The following is a 19074-nucleotide window of genomic DNA, read 5'->3' as shown; positions in this document are numbered from 1 at the left end:
AAGAACTTAATTCGTTCTGGAGGTCTGTTCTTAAACTGTTCTTAACCTGAAGCACCACTTTAGCTAATGGGGCCTCTTGCTGCCGCCGCGCCGCCGCTGCATGATTTCTGTTGTCATCCTGAGGCAAAGTTCTTAACCCGAGGTACTATTTCTGGGTTAGCGGAGTCTGTAACCTGAAGCATATGTAACCTGAAGCGTATGTAACCTGAAGTGTATGTAACCCGAGGTACCACTGTAAATGCATCACAAAAACAAATGGGGACACATATGCAAAATATTTGCATGTGCTAATTTATATGCACAGATGCAAATTTAGAACTAATTACTGCAATATAAAGAGAAATACACTGTATCTCAACATAGTGAGCAAGACTATGACCAGGTGACCCATATCCCTGCTTATGCTACTGTCCAGGTGCTAACATTTGCCGGGCAACTTCAAAAACCCCTGCTCTCTCCCTCCTAATAGTTATATTTAAAAGAAGCTTGAACTGGACAGCCATTCAAATATAAGACTGTCCTCTGTAAAGAACACTCTAGTCCCAGGTGTAAGTGGTCAGGGTCTGAAAATAACTCTTCAAACATAGCACTTTAAGGGCAGTAGCCAGTAGACATCATTCCTTTATGCAAAGAAGTGTTAATCATCTGCTAAACCAGTAATATGGAGAAGGAAATTTTCTGGTGCTTTGTTTTTCCACCAGGAAAAAAGCAGTTTCATAAACTTATTACTAATAATCAATAGATGCCAAATACAAGTTCTCCTGACTTCTGGCAGGCCCAGATTCACCTAATATCAAGTGGGTGGATTCACCAACCTGTCAAAAGTGGCTCAGAGGGGTGAGCACTTTTTGATCTAGCCTGCCAGGGGTAAAAAAAAAAAAAAAGGTTTCCCACTCCTTCACTCCTTCTCTAGAGCATTTAGTTTTCAAACTGCAAATTACCCTGATTTGCATATGAATATTTTCTAGAAAGTCCACATCACTGCTCTGGAGCTACTCAGAAAACCCGCTTTGGCCATATTGAATCAGCCATGGTGGGTAGTTCAAAGCAAAGGGAGGGGAAATGCCATGGAGCATGTCCAAATGCTTTGGCAAGCCTAAATTAGTTCTGTGAGGGCTGCACAAAAAAAGACCACTCTTGCCCTTGCAATCAAATGACACCAGGATGCCATTAATGAAGTCTGGCTTTTACATCAGGAATACTTGAATGCAGTCAGTAAAAGGCAATTAACAAGATTTGATTTCACTAACAGCTGGAGTTCTAACCCTAACAAAAAATTTTCTTTAAAAAGGCCTTTCTCTTCTCCACTAGCTTAGCATACATTATGTTAAGAAATTATGAGTATCTACCCAGTTAGCTATCTACCGGTAACATTGATTTCAGCCAAATGTACTGGGCTGGTTCTTCACAGATTGACCTCTGTGTCAATCTATAAACAGTAACTATAAACTGTTGCCACATGCACTGTTTCTATGGTAGCCTCAACTAGTAACTAAAAATAAACCAGGGGTGGGGGTGATCCATGCATGCTGCTTTGAAGGAAGCGGATTGTTGGCAAGAAAACTTGGGTTTACAACTCAAAAAAATTGAACTAAACAGTGGTGCGGCGGGGGAACTCTCCTAAACATCTTCCATGCCCTTTCATTCTGAGACAGATGACAAGGTAGGCCACTTCAAACATTTCATACAAATGAAAGTAAATATTGATACTCTGGTTTCTCTTCCGATCGTATAATGTGATTTGCTAAAAATGGAGGGAACCACATAATTAACACCTATTAGTCAAAAGTAGTGATAAAGCAGCATAAAAAAGGGAGGTGGCTGGTGTATTGTAGGCTTTTGATATGTGTATGGAACTACTTAAGAACAGTTGCAAATAAGTACTAAGAAACACTATATATGCTAAAATGAGCTGTTCAGTTAAGAAAATAAAGTTGCATAAAACAAATGGAAACTTCTGTACAGGGTGTGTGAAAAATTGCCTATCTTCACCTTTAACGGAGAGAAGATTTGGAAAAGTTTTGAAGCAGTTTATCTAAATGTTGCCATATTTATTAATAGTTGTTCTATGCAAACATTGCTGGACACCACCATGAAAACTAAAACAACAAAGAATTTTACTTTCTTGGCTTCCATGATCACTGCAGATGGTGACAGCAGTCACGAAATTGCTTTTTGGGAGAAAAGCAATGACAAACGTAGACAGCAGGGGTCTGCAACCTTTAAGACAAAAAGAGCCACTTGGACCCGTTTCCGAAGAAAAAAAACTGGGAGCCGCAAAACTCGTCATTATAAAAATAACTTTTTTGTCACTTTTTTAATTATTTCTTTGTTTGATCCCTCAGAATTACTCCTCCTCATAGAAATAAACGTTAAATTAACAAGTTACCTTTTTGTGTGTGTGTGTTCTTCACTCCCCTTCAAAACAGTGACCAGCGTACACGCCCCTTACAATGTAGCGGGTGGGCGAGAAGGTGACGTCAGGACGGTGCGTGACTAACGCACGCACCGCCCCCATGCGACGTCACAGCCAGTACAGCGCCCGCCACAGTGGGGAGTGTTGGGGCGCACAATGCGCCTCCTCCCCTCGCTAGTATCCGCCCCGGAGCCGTGGCAAAGGTGTAAAAGAGCCACATGCGGCTCCGGAGCCGCGGGTTGCTGACCCCTGGTAGACAGCATCTTAAAAAGTAGAGACACACCTTGCCAACAAAGGTACATATTGTTAAAGCTATGGTTTTCCCAGTAGTGATGTATGGAAGTGAGAGCTAGACCATAAAGAAGGCTGATCGCCAAAGAATTGATGCTTTTGAATTATGGTGCTGGAGGAGACTCTTGAGAGTTTGTAACCCAAAGTGTTTGTAACCCAAAGTGTTTGTAACCCGAAGCGTTTGTAACCTGAGGTACCACTTTACATGTGAAAAGATTCTCCACACAAAAGGGGATCTAAATTGGGTCAAAATTCCCTCCTCACATGGAGAAACTCTACATATGCATTTTCATACACAAGAGTCCCTTCTCATGGAAAGATTGTGTGATCCCAAGTACATCAGTGGCAAGTGTGTGGGGCTTGCTCATGTGGCCCTGCATCTCTCTCACACACTTTAAATGTATGTGTGGGCTTTCTGAACCCCTTTTAGTATCCAGTGTTAGTGATCACAGTTCGCCTAAACGAGACATGGCCAAACTTGGCCCTCCAGCTGTTTTAGGACTACAACTCCCATCATCCCTAGCTATCAGAACCAGTGGTCAGGGATGATGGGAATTGTAGTCCCAAAACAGCTGGAGGCATGCCTGACAACTATCACAAAGTTTTAGCCTTCTTGATAAAACCATAATATTTCAGGGTAAAGTCATCATGTTCAGGGTAGGATGCCAGACATGCTTCTGGAATCAGCACCTATTTTTAGATAACAACTCATTCACATATTACATAAAATCCTTCACAGCTCTGTTGACACCAAATTCTTAGGAGACTATGCGACTATATATTTTCTTCCATACCTGAATATATCAGATGGGAGAAAAATTAGGATGCTCCCCCATTTCCCTAGGTAAAGTTTGATAAAACTAAACAAGACAGCATAGTCATGTTTGTTTATTCATGTGTTTGATGTGAGGTAGGGGAATTGACAACAAAGAGCTGTGCATATACTAGGGCCTCATAATATTTTTGTATTCTTTTTTGTGTATTTTTTTAAAGCTTCAGTGAAAAATACATTTAAAAAAAGAAAAGAGAACACTAGACATTGATTGTCCATGTTATAACATGATTGTATATATTTGGAGTCCAGTAACTACTTTAGGCATATGCAAGGGTTTGCAGTGAAATGTCTGAACTTATTTCCCTTTAAACAGCAGACCATATTCCATATCACACACTACTTTTCAAATTATCTGGGTTTCTGCTTGTGACAAAGGGGGTTGCTGTTGAGGATACATATCCCCACTAAGCTCATAGAAGTAACTGAACTTTTTTTTTATTCTTACCTTCTGTTGTGCACTTAAAATTAATTTTAAGAGGAAAGAAATTACATTTCTAAGCATAATTTCACTTTTATACTGCCATTTGTTAGATAACCACCACCAAAAATAAAGCAAATGTAAAAACCTGATAAAATTACCACAATACACGCCCCCTTCACCTTCTCTGGAATATATCTTTATTTAAATTTGCCATCTCCCTATCACTATATTTATTATTTCTATCATTCAGATAAATGCTATATATCTTAGACATCATCCAAACAACTGATGAAAATCCAAAGCTTTCTTAGTATTTTAATTTCCTTATTTTAAATTCAGTTGTCCATGTTTTACCATAATCTGCATTTTTAAAATAAAATTTCCATGTTCCATTTTATATGCAGTTTTAACTAATGAACACACCCCTTTGCAAGCAATTTACCCATACATACATTTTTATTTTCACTCATATATTAATTTTTAGGCACATTTTTTGCATTTTGTAAATATAGGTTGTCCAAGAGACAGTATGTTTCTGAATACTAGTTGTTGGGAATCACAAGTGGGAAGAGTGCTATTGTGCTCAGGTCCTGCTTTTAGTCTCCACATAAACATCTGGTTTTCACTGCAGAAACGGAATGCTGGACTAGAAGGGCCACTGGTGTGATCCAGCAAACTCTTCTTACATTCTTATGAAGAATTGTATTGCAAAATTTGGATAGGTGTGAATTTCAAAGGACAGCTGTATTTCAGTTCTCGTATTGTTTCAAAAGGTGCAAATTTGATAGATACACCTTTAAAAGTGAAGTGAATTTGAATTTCTCCCCATCCCTAGAGATTGGAAAATCATATGTGGCAGGCTAAAAGGAGAAGAGTGAGAAAGGAAGTGTTTAAAGCTCCCCCCGTCCCCCGTCAAATAAGTGAAGAGCAAATTACACTACCACAGCAAGTAGAAAAGAGGGAGGGAGACAAAGACAACCTCAGGGCCTATTCAAACTATGCCATCCCCACCCACTTATAGGGCCAACTTAAGAGTAGCTGCCCCATTCAGAAGAACAGTGAGGCTGGTTGTGTTGTGCTTTTGAGCATGTGCTTCTTGGTGTGTTTTGCAAAAGTTGTTAGCTGCTTTGAGGACTCTAGCTGAAAAATAGGATATAAATCCAATGAATAAAGAATGAATGCCAGAGGGTTGGACTAGATGACCCTCAGGGTCCCTTCCAACTCTACAATTCTATGATTCTATGAATTAAAATGATTCTCCTCCCAGCCCTTTTATTGGCTGTTTTATATAGTAATCAGAATTTGTATAAATCAAGTTTTTGCCTTAATGTACACCTTTTCCTCAACAGGAACATGGAAGCAACACAAGAATTCTCCTCAGTCCCAAAAGTCCAACTTCAACAGAAGTATTGGGTAACAGAAGATAGTAAAGCTAAACTGCTGGCGGTTGGTGCCAAATGTTTGGAGCTAGTCACTCACAGAGAACATTATTACGATACTACTTCAGATGACCTAGCAATGGCTCAATTATGGCTTAGTCAAAGAAATCAACAGTGGCATCTTATACTAGAATCTCAGGAGCAGATGGATAGAGATAATGTTGCAAACCAGAACAAACCAGAAAATATTCGGAGTGCTAAACCTACTGTCTATGAAGAAAAGAAGCAAACACAATTTGAGCCTAACAATAAAAATGACCAGCAACTTGATTTGATTGAAACAGATAGTACATATACATGTGCAGCAGCCAGTTCTGCATATACTGAACTAGTGGGGGAGAGAGAGATAATTACACATCTGGCAGACTTTCTTAACATAGATTTGAAATTTGAGGACGAAGCAAACATGACCATGGAAGACTTTCTGCAGAAGGCTGGTATCCAGCATTATGCAAGCAATCATGTTATTAATCAAATAACATATAAACTGTGTGACCAGTACACAATTATAATTCAAAGGGATGAAAGCTCTTTGAAGGAGTCTGCAACTATATTGTTAGATATGGATATTTTAAATATTTGCAAAGGCTTTGAAGAAATGGAAAAATTAGCGAATTACCTGGAATTTGAACATCAAGCACTTCAAAGTGAACAGGAACTGCTCATGTAACAAAAAAACCCACCATGAGACCAAGTCCTTCAAATTTGTGAACTATTTTCTAAGAAATGGTTTAAGGATATGATTACCAGATCAATACATTTTTTGCCCCTTTAAATTTAAATCCAGTGCAGTGTGTAACAAAATCTTATGCAGCTTGGAAATACAGATTTATGGCAATGGCAGCGGTACAACTGATTAATGCCAACTGTGATCTATGAATAGCACTGTTAACAGCTGCTGGAGGAAATACATTCTAGAGAGCCCCACTAAAATGAACTGCTTAAGATTAGTTTCCTATTTTCAAAACTGCAAAGGCTACATCTTGGTTCAATTAAATAAATCCCTCAATCAACCAACCCTAATCTTTTCATTTAACAGTTTTAGACAAAAAACACATTTCCTGCAGAAAAAAATCTGTCTTCAGCAAACTGGAATCTCAGTAGCTATGAGCAAATAGCTTAAAATATTTTGCATTTTTTACAATGAATACATTGCCACTTGAAAGAGCTCCTGCACTTACACTATGCACAAGCATTTAAATGAGACTTCTTTATTTTAAAGCAAAATTCATCGCAACATTTTTATTAGAACTGTTAATGCAAGCTTGATCTTTCACAGCACAACCCTTATATATAAAGAGAAGTCATAGCTTGAAGCCTATATTACAGCTGCTGGATACATGTGCAGGAAAGTCATGCATATCCTTGAATCTCTCTCATTCACACCATGATGTGCAAAATGGTTCTGTTTACATGTCAAACAAAAATCTATTTTATCTGTCTCTTAAGAAAAGAATCATATGACACATTCTCTCTTTAACATGCCCTCAGTTGTGTTTCAGCATTTCATTCACTACTTTGGTGGTAGTAGTATACAGTCATACCTCCGAAGTTGAACGGAATCTGTTCTGGAAGTCCATTTGACTTCCAAAATGTTTGGAAACCAAGGTGTGGCTTCCAATTAGCTGCAGGAAGATTCTGCAGCCAATCGGAAGCTGCGGAACCCGCACCAGACGTTCAGGTTCCAAATAACGTTTGCAAACTGGAGCACTAACGTCCGGGTTTGTGGCGTTCAGGAGCCAAAATGTTCGACTTGCAAGGAGTTTGACTTCCGAGGTACAACTGTACTACTGTACTTCAACCATACTCTTACTACTATTAAAATCCAGAAGAGCTGCATGAGTTGGCCCTGTTTTTACTTTAGAGACTAGTGTATCATGAGGCATTTTCCCATGCTTTTACTCATATGTTTAGAGAATAATTTTTCAAGGATCCCAACCAAATTTGAATTAAAATTTCAGTGTTCATATTCAGCATTTTACTCTCTACTATTTTTGTTGCTGAATTCTGAAGAAATGATGAAAGAAAATAAGATGAGGCTATTTCAATGGCATCTTAACTCAGGAATAAAAATGGCTGAAAAGCATAGGACTGTGACAGTTTATCACTATAGTGCAGTTAGAGAACATTTTAAGATGCTATTGTAATGGAATTATTTGACTATTATAATTGGCTGTGATTTCAGAAGAATGCAGTCCGCCTTTATCTATCATTTTACAAGCTTTCAGACTGCTTGCACTAGCTTTCAGACACCTGTTGGCTTGTTTTCCTCGAAAATTCAATGAACAACAAATATTCAGGGTCTATCAGGTTACTTTATCTGATAATATGTGCATTGTTTAATACTAATAAAACATTTTTGAAATATAATACTTAACAGGTTTCTAGCACAATTTCTAAAACCTTTACACTTAAGATGGATAGATGATGTGGCTGCTTGCCAACTGACAGCTATTAACAAGGATTAATTAAACATGGTATTCCATCTAGTGTTTTCTCCCTCCCCAGCTTTTCAATCAATATATCCCCTCCACAGACACCTCTGCAATGATGATGACATTAAAATATTCTGCTGTTCTTCAATAAAAGAGAAAAGGGGAGACCAAATTGTGTCAAAGGTATCTTTTTTGGAGATTCCTTTGATTAGTCGCTGATGGTATGGGAGGATTCTGATAGAGCAATACTCCAGATGCTATTAACCCAAGCCTCTAAGTTTCCTTCCATCATTGGGGAATAACTAGTCTAGCTGCTGTGAACTGGAAGAAAATTACCGTATTTTTCACTCTATAGGACGCACTTTTCCCCCTCCAAAAATGAAGGGGAAATGTGTGTACGTCCTATGGAGCGAATGCAGCTCGGGCTTCCCCCACCCCAGCCCCGCGGCGGGGGGGGGGAATAATTTATCTTTCTTTATTCCCCCCTAAAAACTAGGTGCGCCCTATGGTCCGGTGCACCCTGAGCGAAAAATACGGTAATTCTTTAGATTTAAGGGTAGAATTTGGGGTCGTATCTAGTGATAATAAGGCAAGTGCTGAATTAGAAGGGATAGACTGTTTAGTCATTTTGGAGGTCAAATAAAAAACTTTTCCCCAAAAGGCATGGACCATGGTACACTCCCACCAAACATGAAAATTGGAACCTCATTCTCCATAGAGATGGTGAGCTTCAAGTATTTATTTTTGCAAGACGTGGGGGTCCAATAATTTTAAGGGAAATTTCCTGGAGGCGTACTTTTCTATGATATATTACCAGAACAAATAAACCAAACGGGGACTTTTCTGTATGGTTTTTCTTTGCATTCTCAAAATATGGATATTAGTATGCGCATTATGGTGGCACTATATTCTCAACTGTGAAAGAGGTGAGAGAAAAATGCAGTGCCAGTGACAAGAGGCTCTGTAAAACGCAAGAGAATTTTTTGCTTTATTTCTAGAGCTATAGACAATCTGCTACTCTGTGAATCAGGAGAATGCAGAATTACTTGTTAAAATGAAATTTACTAAAGTGCTGCACCTTATCCTGTCCTATTAAGTACATCCAGTGCTATTTTTCTAGAGGTGATAGAACCCACAATGAACCTCTCTCTTGTTCTCCTATACTGAAAATGGCACCCATCTGAGATGCAGCCAGAACTGAGTTCTGGTGAGTTCTGGCTGGAATAAAAGCCCTGAGTATATAACATACTCAGATAAGTTTGGGTTTTTAAAAAAATAATGTTTGTTTTGGAAGGGAACAGAAGAGTCCATAGACTAGATCATTGTTTTTCAACCTTTTTTGGGCAAAGGCACACTTGTTTCATGAAAAAAATCACGAGGTACACCACCATTAGAAAATGTTAAAAAAATTAACTCTGTGCCTATATTGACGATATATAAAGTAATTCTCTTGAATAGGAATCAAATAAACACAAAGAAAGTATTTTATAATTACTTTATTATGAACTAGTAAGTAAACAGAAATATGAAAAATTATAAAATACTTTATTTTAAAATCTTTCGAATTTTTCAATTTTTCCTACGGCACACCAGGCAACATCTCGCGGCACACTAGTGTGCCGCGGAATAGTGGTTGAAAAACACTGGACTAGATAGAAGTTTAATACTTTTTGCCCAGTTAGAACCCATAAGAACTCAATTTGACCAGAGAAGATCCAGTAATGTGTTGAAATTATTTTGCGAAGCATCACTGAAAAATATTCAGGACTATGCAAAACCTGGTTGAAGCCAGTGCTACTCCTACTCAGGGTAGCCCCACTAAAATTGATGAACCTAACTTGGTCAGGTCCACTATCTTCAATTAGTTTACTATCTGTAGAACTAGCACCAAATACCACCCATTGTCTTTTGGGTTTTCATTATGGTTAACATTGTTCAAAAGCCAAAGTTCATCTGTACATTGTTCAAAAGCCAAAGTTCATCCACCCAAATTTTCCATGTTTGGTCTACTGACACTTATCAACCATTGAGGTGAAATCCTGATCTAAAACAATACTTTCCACCCTTCATCTGTCAGCGCTCATCTCTCCAAAGATGCTAGTCTTTAAATGGTGTTGATACTATAATCCATCAACAAAGTATCAATGACCTCATTTAAAGATTGGGTACTATTTTTGATAGCCTTTGACCCTAGTAAAATCATTAGCTGTTACGGAGCTTTCTTAATGAAAACTACTAGTTACCAATATTACCATGGCTAATAATCAACTATGGTTGTGGGCTTTTTCATTTATTTATTTTTAAAAGCTAGCCTATTTAAGTCTTCCAGGTGGTAATGACCGCCAAGTTTTTAGACCTGTGGTTCATGGACTACTTGGTCTGAAGGAATCATAGTTCTTCCTACAGCTTTACTGTTGGCACACAACGTGTTTGTTACACAAGGAAAAAGAAGCAAAGCTAGAAATTCACATCAGAAGATTCAAAATTTCAGAATACAGTTCTGGTAAGGTTCACACAGTACAGCAGGTGGAGCCAAACTGTTGAATAGCTCCTTAGGCAGGGAATGCTAAAAAAGATGCCCTAGGCCAGGCTTCCCCCATAGTGGGGCCCTTCAGCTGTTTTAGGTTATAAGCTCCAGCCAGCTTTCCCATAGTAATACTCCAAAACATCTGAGGGGCATAAGGTTGGGGAAGACTGCTTTAGAGCATGTTGATACTTATTCTTGTTTCCACAAACTGATACTTATTCTGATGCATACTGAACCTGCATAACTTGCACAAAAATGTTCAATTGCCTCTTAATCCATAGTGTTTTCTGTTGAAATAGTTGTGGTTGTACTATCAGTACCAAATCACCTTTGATCAAGCCCCCTCTCCTGTTCATTTAGAATATCTGTTATACACTGGAAAATTTCTCTACTCCTATATTAGATTTATCTTCCTTTGTGCAACTCCAAAGTGTGAGGGATAATTGAAACTAATGAAAAAGTAAATGCTAGCTCTTAGGAGTTGTTGTTGTTGTTTAGTCGTTTAGTCGTGTCCGACTCTTCGTGACCCCATGGACCAGAGCACGCCAGGCACTCCTATCTTCCACTGCCTCCCACAGTTTGATCAAACTCATGCTGGTAGCTTCAAGAACACCATCCAACCATCTCATCCTCTGTCGTCCCCTTCTCCTTGTGCCCTCCATCTTTCCCAACATCAGGGTCTTTTCCAGGGAGTCTTCTCTTCTCATGAGGTGGCCAAAGTATTGGAGCCTCAGCTTCATGAGCTGTCCTTCCAGTGAGCGCTCAGGGCTGATTTCCTTAAGAATGGATACGTTTGATCTTCTTGCAGTCCATGGGACTCTCAAGAGTCTCCTCCAGCACCATAATTCAAAAGCATCAATTTTTCAGCGATCAGCCTTCTTTATGGTCCAGCTCTCACTTCCATACATCACTACTGGGAAAACCATAGCTTTTACTATATGGACCTTTGTTGGCAAGGTGATGTCTCTACTTTTTAAGATGCTGTCTAGGTTTGTCATTGCTTTTCTCCCAAGAAGCAGGCGTCTTTTAATTTCGTGACTGCTGTCACCATCTGCAGTGATCATGGAGCCCAAGAAAGTAAAATCTCTTACTGCCTCCATTTCTTCCCCTTCTATTTGCCAGGAGGTGATGGGACCAGTGGCCATGATCTTCGTTTTTTTGATGTTGAGCTTCAGACCATATTTTGCGCTCTCCTCTTTCACCCTCAATAAAAGGTTCTTTAATTCCTCCTCACTTTCTGCCATCAAGGTTGTGTCATCTGCATATCTGAGGTTGTTGATATTTCTTCCGGCAATCTTAATTCAGGCTTCGGATTCATCCAGCCCAGCCTTTCGCATGATTAATTCTGCATATAAGTTAAATAAGCAGGGAGACAATATACAGCCTTGTCATACTCCTTTCCCAATTTTGAACCAATCAGTTGTTCCATATCCAGTTCTAACTGTAGCTTCTTGTCCCACATAGAGATTTCTCAGGAGACAGATGAGGTGATCAGGCACTCCCATTTCTTTAAGAACTTGCCATAGTTTGCTGTGGTCGACACAGTCAAAGGCTTTTGCATAGTCAATGAAGCAGAAGTAGATGTCTTTCTGGAACTCTCTAGCTTTCTCCATAATCCAGAGCATGTTTGCAATTTGGTCTCTGGTTCCTCTGCCTCTTCTAAATCCAGCTTGCACTTCTGGGAGTTCTCGGTCCACATACTGCTTGAGCCTTCCTTGTAGAATTTTAAGCATAACCTTGCTAGCGTGTGAAATGAGTGCAATCGTGCGGTAGTTGGAGCATTCTTTGGCACTGCCCTTCTTTGGGATTGGGATGTAGACTGATCTTCTCCAATCCTCTGGCCACTGCTCAGTTTTCCAAACTTGCTGGCATATTGAGTGTAGCAACTTAACAGCATCATCTTTTAAAATTTTAAATAGTTCAGCTGGAATACCATCACTTCCACTGTCCTTGTTATTTGCAGTGCTTTCTAAGGCCCATTTGACTTCACTCTCCAGGATGTCTGGCTCAAGGTCAGCAACCACACTACCTGGGGTGTACGAGACATCCATATCTTTCTGGTATAATTCCTCTATGTATTCTTGCCACCTCTTCTTGATGTCTTCTGCTTCTGTTAGGTCCTTACCACTTTTGTCCTTTATTATGGTAATCTTTGTACGAAATGTTCCTTTCATATCTCCAATTTTCTTGAACAGATCTCTGGTTCTTCCCATTCTGTTGTTTTCCTCTATTTCTTTGCATTGCTTGTTTAAGAAGGCCTTCTTGTCTCTCCTTGCTATTCTTTGGAAATCTGCATTCAACTTCCTGTATCTTTCCCTATCTCCCTCGCATTTTGCTTGCCTTCTCTCCCCCGCTATTTGTAAGGCTTCATTGGACAGCCACTTTGCTTTCTTGCATTTCTTTTTCATTGGGATGGTTTTCGTTGCTGCCTCCTGTATAATGTTGCGAGCCTCCACCCATAGTTCTTCAGGCACTCTGTCCACCAAATCTAAATCCTTAAACCTGTTCCTCACTTCCACTGTGTATTCATAAGGGATTTGGTTTAGATTGTATCTTACCAGCCCAGTGGTTTTTCCTACTTTCTTCAGTTTAAGCTTGAATTTTGCTATAAGAAGCTGATGATCTGAGCCACAGTTGGCTCCAGGTCTTGTTTTTGCTGACTGTATAGAGCTTCTCCATCTTTGGCTGCAGAGAATATAATCAATCTGATTACGATGCTGCCCATCTAGTGATGTCCATGTGTAGAGTCGTCTCTTGTGTTGTTGGAAAAGCGTGTTTGTGATGACCAGCTTGTTCTCTTGACAGAACTCTATTAGCCTTTGCCCTGCTTCATTTTGATCTCCAAGGCCAAACTTGCCAGTTGTTCCTTTTATCTCTTGATTCCCTACTTTAGCATTCCAATCCCCTATAATGAGAAGAACATCCTTCTTTGGTGTCACTTCTATGAGGTCTTCATAGAATTGGTCAATTTCAGTTTCTTCAGCACCAGTAGTTGGTGCATAAACTTGGATTACTGTGATGTTAAAAAGTCTGCCTTGGATTCGTATCGAGATCATTCTATCATTTTTGAGATTGCATCCCAGTACAGCTTTCGCCACTCTTTTGTTGACTATGAGGGCCACTCCATTTCTTTTATGGGTTTCTTGCCCACAGTAGTAGATATTATAGTCATCCGAACTGAATTCGCCCATTCCCGTCCATTTTAGTTCACTGATGCCCAGGATGTCAATATTTATTCTTGCCATCTCATTTTTGACCACATCCAACTTACCCAGGTTCATGGTTCTTACATTCCAGGTTCCTATGCAATATTTTTCTTTACAGCATTGGACTTTCCTTTCGCTTCCATGCATATCTGCAACTGAGCGTCCTTTCGGCTTTGGCCCAGCCGCTTCATCAGCTCTGGATCTACTTGTACTTGTCCTCCGCTCTTCTCCAGTAGCATGTTGGACACCTTCCGACCTGAGGGGCTCATCTTCCAGCGTCATAACTTTTATATACCTGTTGTCTTTGTCCATGGAGTTTTCTTGACAGGGATACTGGAGTGGCTTGCCGGTTCCTCCTCCAGGTGGATCACGTTTGGTCAAAGCTCTCCACTATGACCTGTTCATCTTGGGTGCCCTGCTCAGCATAGTTCATAGCTTCTCTGAGTTATTCAAGCCCCTTCGCCACGGCAAGGCAGTGATCCATGAAGGGGCTCTTAGGAGTAGCAAAATGTAAATCACTGCACATTTCACGATGGATTCCCATGCTATAATCCCAACCATTTGACAAAGTCCACAGCAATAGACAAGAGGAAATGTTTAAGCAGCAGCACTGTAAAGGTTATTATATGATCAGCTGGTATAATATAGAGTAGCTAGCAGGGTGAGTCAAGAAGTCCCTAATTCAAATCTCATCAGCCATAAACTCACTAGGCGGCCTTAGCTAAACCACTATGATCGCAGTATGGTTTTCAAATACAGAATATGGGGAGAATACTTGCCTAAATCACAGAGCATTGCTGAAGTAATTCTATGAAGCATATGAGTTATCTGGAAAGAGATCACAGTGGATAACTCAATGAAAACATCAACTCAGAATGCACTGGCAGTGATAGGAGTAAATGCCATGCTAGGGACGATTAAGAAAGGGATTGAAAATTAAGATAGTCAATATCATAACTATCTAAATCTACAGCAAAGTTAGTTGTATTTGGAATTTTGTGTACAATTCAGAATGGCCCATATCCAAAAATGGTACAGAAAACAGCAGGCAACATGGTCAATAATTTGAAGCACCTTCCCTAAGGTTACCAGATTTTTTTCAATGAATCCGGGGGGCACTTTTCAACTTCAATAGGAATGATAGGATTTTGTCAGGGGACTGATTTGTAAATCTGGGGACTGTCCCTGGGAAACGGGGATGTCTGGTAACCTTACTTTACAGGCTTTTTAGTTTAGAAAAAAGCAACTCATTTTTAGAAATGATTAACACATATTGCATTATATTAAATGAACAGACTAGCATAATCCCTATTATGAGAGCCAAGAACTGTGCAAGAGAGGAGTTTTGTTGGAATTAGCTTGAAGAAAATGGTTCACAATGTTTACAATGAAGGTGAGTAATACTGCTAAGAATGCCAATAACAACTCATTACTGTTTGGTGTTTTTGTTTTTTGTTTTTTTAGAAATGCAAGGCACACCTTAATGTTAACTTTCATAAAGCTTATCAAAACAGAATTTTAAAGGCATCCAAATGTTTAATGTACTAAAGAAATCGCTTGCCTAATTAGCTGAATTAGAGCATATGGTTTCTGCTGCTAGTGTCATTATTTTGAATAAGTGCTGAAACTGAATGTTGCATTCCTTAAACTTGTTTATTTGCTTTATTTCATTTACACCTCATCTTTCTTTAGTCAGCCTACATGCACCATGTTTTTCTGTGTATAAGACTAGGTTTCCCCCCTAAAAAATAATGTCAAAAATTAGGGGGCATCTTATACATTGGGTCATCTCGCCCCATTTTCTTAAATCTGAGTCCCCAAAAAGAGGAGGTGTCTTATACATGGGGGCGTCCTATAGATGGAAAAATACAGCATTTCCCTGGAAGTCACCAGACCCAGACCTGCTTAGCTTCAGCAAGGATGGTAGCCTCACATGACTTCTGATAGGGTGAATAATTGCATACTGTTAAGAACTATTGCCTAAATGTTGATCGTGCCAACATTTAAAAATCTCTGTAAAGTTACAAAAATGATTAACATTGTTATACGGTATGATCACATCTTATGTGCATTTAATTTGACTGATTTCACCCATATGCTGTTGAAGGCAGGCTTATTGAAATTGCACAAGTTAAATCCAAGCAGGCTGGAGAGCTTAAAAGCTCATTTTTTTACCTGGTTGACTTGTGGTTGCCCAGCATGGAAAGAGCTTTTAAGTTCTCCACCTTGCTTGAGGGCAAGGCTCTCAGCACCTACAAGGCTCTCATGAGATCTTGTGGGGCCATTAGCACTCCTGTGAGATCTCACACAAATATCCCTGGCCTTCCAGAGCCAGCGTGCCTAACTGGCCACAAGCAAGGCAGAGTTTAAAGCCTTTTATCATGCTTGGGATATCAGCCACAAAAAGAGCTTTTAAAAAGAGCTGGGTGTGCAGCTATAGGAGTACTGGGGATTCTCTCCCCCCACTAGCTACAGCATGGCTCCAAGGGTTTGAGTATGTGTGATTTTCGTGCATATGTGGAACCAAACCCCTGTGTAAGATGTGATTGTATTTTATTTGTTTTATTTGTGCTTTATTTGAGACAAAATAGGCTGTATGAATATTACCAGTACATCTAGCTGTATGGTAAAGGTAAAGGGACCCCTGACCATTAGGTCCAGTCATGGCCGACTCTGGGGTTGCGGCCAGCATGACTAAGCCGCTTCTGGCAAACCAGAGCAGCGCACAGAACGTCGTTTACCTTCCCACCGGAGCGGTACCTTTTTATCTACTTGCACTTTGACATGCTTTTGAACTGCTAGGTTGGCAGGAGAAGGGACCCAGCAACGGGAGCTCACCCTGTCGTGGGGATTCAAACCACTGACCTTCTGATTGGCAAGTCCTAGGCTCTGTGGTTTAACTCACAGCGCCACCCATGTCCAGCTGTATGGTAGGCTAATGTTATCAGTGATGTAAGGATTCCAGGCATCAGATCATCAATATACTTATATTTTTTTATGCTGGACCCTGAGAATTTGAACTGCATATTTCAGTTCTAATAAAGTGACAACTAAAATCTTCCAAAATGTTGCAATGTCATCAGGCAAACAGATATACAAATGCAAATTATAAGGAGCAAGTTCCTAAACTGTGGATCATGAACACTCATTCATGACCCATGTTAAATATTCATATTGATTCTTAATTGTATTTTAGTTGCTTTTTATTTCTTACATGGTATTTTATTGTATTGTAATTTAAATATTATGGAATGTGCATTGTAATACAAGAAAACACGATGTGAAAAAATACAATTAAACCAATAAAATTACAATTATAAATCATACAACATCTACCACAGAGCATTACAGCTTGCTCAAGTACTATACTGTATTTCCTCATACAAACCTAGTGGGATGATGTAATTGGTTAATGAAGGACAGGGCATGAACCAATTACATCTGCAGAACTCCCTTGTCTTATCTGCTTACCTGATGCTGAATCAAACAGCTTTTAGGCATCAAGTACAAACTGTTTCGGCTTCTCAGACTTTTAATAACTTTTGATAGGTTAACTAAGGCTTTTAATTGCTGCAGTGTTTCTGCTTATTATTATTATTAAATATTAGTTGATTTATGGGATATTGTAAGTCAACTTGAGAAGTTTGTATTGTAAGGTTTGCCAATCTAGAAACAAATGAATAAAATAAATGAATAAAAAAAATATGCCTTGGGCAAATAATTGCTCGCCTACATGCCTCAAAAAGGATGTCTTTTGTTTTACCTAGACCCTTTATTCCATCAGTCATCCCCGTGTTCATTACATTGTCAATGCCTATTGGTTAACTGGTGTTCCTTCACATGCGCACACACACACACACACACACACACACACACCCCAACAGAAACTCATGTGTGCACAAGTGGTAACAGAGGCACAGCAAATAGTGAGGCATCAGTGGTAATAGGCAGTGTTAGAAATTGAGATATATAAGCTAATCACCAAATGGCACCTTAAACCTAGGTTACAGTCACCAAAATAGAATGTCTAGGTGCCTTTTTTTTTAAGTGGTAGGATTTTTTATTCCTATAATCATCATCATTATTCATTTCATTTCTACCACTTTATATTTTAAAGGAAAAAAATCTCCAAGTGGCTTACAATACATTAAAACAGCAAATAAAACAATCCAAATTAAAACAAATTCAAGCTTCAAGGAAAATATTTCAGAGCCTTCTCAAAGAGACATTTGCTTTCTCCATACTTATTTACCTACTTAATTTATATAGCTGCCCCATAGCAGAAGTACTCTAGGAAGCCAGTGTGGTATAGTGGTTAGAGTGTCAGACTAGGACCTGGGAGATGAAGGTTCAAATCCCCACTAAATCATGAAGCTTACTTGGGCCAATTACAGCCTCTTAACCTACCTTACAGGGTCTTTGTGGGGATTAATTGAGGAGGGGAGTAAACTATGTGCTCCTTGGAGAAAAAGGTGGGATATAAATGCAATAAATATGTTCCTCTGTGTACCTGTTTAAGAAAGTTGGAACAGCCAGTCAGATGTCAGTCACCAACCAAGCACCCAGAAATCCCCACGTGGTCACAGTTGGATCCACATCAGTCGCAAAACACACCTGGCACCTGGGGAATTTCTAATGCTGGTAAAAAGAGATGGAGAAGTTGGAAGGATCCTATTCTCTTTAAAGAAAATTTCTCTTTAGAGACCCCAGCTCCTTTTTTCTTATGCATGTATTAAATTTTATGTGAAACTCCCTTAATTGTTGTGTGAATTTTATTGCTGAATATAGAATATATAGAATAGTGAGCAGGCAACCTTCTTATCCAAGCTGGTGCTCATGTGTCCTGAGGGTGGACAAGATGCAGACTTGTGACTCCTGGTGAAGTGGGGTGGGACGGAACTGGAATGACCTTACTGTGCCCACCATCACAACCACTGAGGTTTCCATCTGAAGACAGCAAAAGCAACAAAGAGGTTCCCTATATGCTAATTCTTATCAAAAGTGAGAAACTGAAAAAGTTACTGCTTTCATGAACAGCATCACTGGAGCTTTTATAGTAGTGTAGATAAATATAGTTAACAACCTCCTTGTTCTAACTTACTTGTGTACCTTTGAACACTGAATAACGGACAGCAAAACAAAATATTCCCTCTTTGGTGAATCTCAATACTAGGTACATGTATTACTAGGTACATGTATTTCCTGTTGCCAGTAACAATGGTAAATCCATTAGAAACAATGGATGTACCTACCTGTACAGATTCATAAAGTAGATGTCAGACAAACTTCTCGGAGAAAGACATTTGATAAACAGGGTGCCTCCACAAACATCCACCCCTGCCCCAGTGGCTATTCATCCCATTTTACAGGGTAGAGAAACTTGGAAAAGGGCCTGTGGTGAAGATCTCAAGGTCTGGGAGAATATATCAATTCTTCAAGTAACCTAGCCCCAAGTCATTTAGGGCTTTAAACTATCACTTGGGGCATGGCTTGCTGCAGAGTCA

At 39.4% G+C, this 19074-nt stretch overlaps 1 protein-coding gene across 9 annotated transcripts in view; it reads right to left on the bottom strand.

Moving 5' to 3' along the window:
* The window catches only part of RALGPS1 (Ral GEF with PH domain and SH3 binding motif 1), a 232575-nt gene that overhangs the window by 200064 nt on the left and 13437 nt on the right, over positions 1-19074 (bottom strand). The window contains exon 1 of one of the 9 annotated variants that reach the window (XM_081847629.1): positions 14350-14371. The exons of the other annotated variants lie outside the window; for them this stretch is intronic. The gene's annotated coding sequence lies outside the window, so the exon portion shown is untranslated. Of the gene's footprint in view, positions 1-14349; positions 14372-19074 lie in introns of those variants that run through there. 9 annotated transcript variants of the gene reach the window in all.

Source organism: Podarcis erhardii (genome assembly GCF_964252035.2).
Source record: "Podarcis erhardii genome assembly, chromosome: Z".
NCBI lineage: Eukaryota > Metazoa > Chordata > Lepidosauria > Squamata > Lacertidae > Podarcis > Podarcis erhardii.
This window is presented reverse-complemented; position numbering and strand designations above follow the sequence as displayed.